This window comes from Gavialis gangeticus, unplaced genomic scaffold, assembly GCF_001723915.1.
Source record: "Gavialis gangeticus isolate Ggan-Ray unplaced genomic scaffold, GavGan_comp1, whole genome shotgun sequence".
Taxonomy (NCBI): domain Eukaryota; kingdom Metazoa; phylum Chordata; order Crocodylia; family Gavialidae; genus Gavialis; species Gavialis gangeticus.
In genome coordinates, this window is record NW_017729031.1 from 117,866,830 (window position 1) to 117,867,285 (window position 456).

Genomic DNA, 456 nt, shown 5'->3' on the forward strand with positions numbered 1-456 from the left:
TAGTAATAAAAAAGGCTGGATCCTAAAGCCGAAACTTTTTTTTTTAAACAAACAAACAAACAAACAAACAAACAGACTCTCCAGTTGGAAGAAGCCACCCAGGATCATGAGGACCGTCTATGGGGCGCTGGAGAGAGGATGTGGGAACCGACAAGGTAAAAAAACCCGGCCTCTTGGCCTGCATTTTTGATGGTTTTATTGCCTTCTTTCACGACTAAGCTTGAAAAAAAAAAGAGGGGGTGGAGGGCAGACACAGGCAACGTGTGAATTCTTTAAGAGATTTTCCTCCTGTTTCCTCATTTTATTTTGACCGATGTTAGAAGAGAAAGAAAGATAGCAAGGGAATGCAATGTCTACCGAGCCATCATTTGCCATTGTCTGGTGCGAGTCCGGGCTCCCTCGGTTTTGCAATGGGAATTCTTTTATCTGGGGTAGTATGGGGGGGAGGGGGAATAG

General features: G+C 44.5%; 1 protein-coding gene across 1 annotated transcript in view; it reads left to right on the forward strand.

Moving 5' to 3' along the window:
• Positions 1-8: 8 nt before the first annotated feature.
• Positions 9-456, forward strand: part of HOXB3 (homeobox B3) — a 34,455-nt gene continuing 34,007 nt past the window's right edge. Inside the window, exon 1 of the mRNA XM_019523678.1 lies at positions 9-155. The gene's annotated coding sequence lies outside the window, so the exon portion shown is untranslated. The remainder of the gene's footprint in view (positions 156-456) is intronic.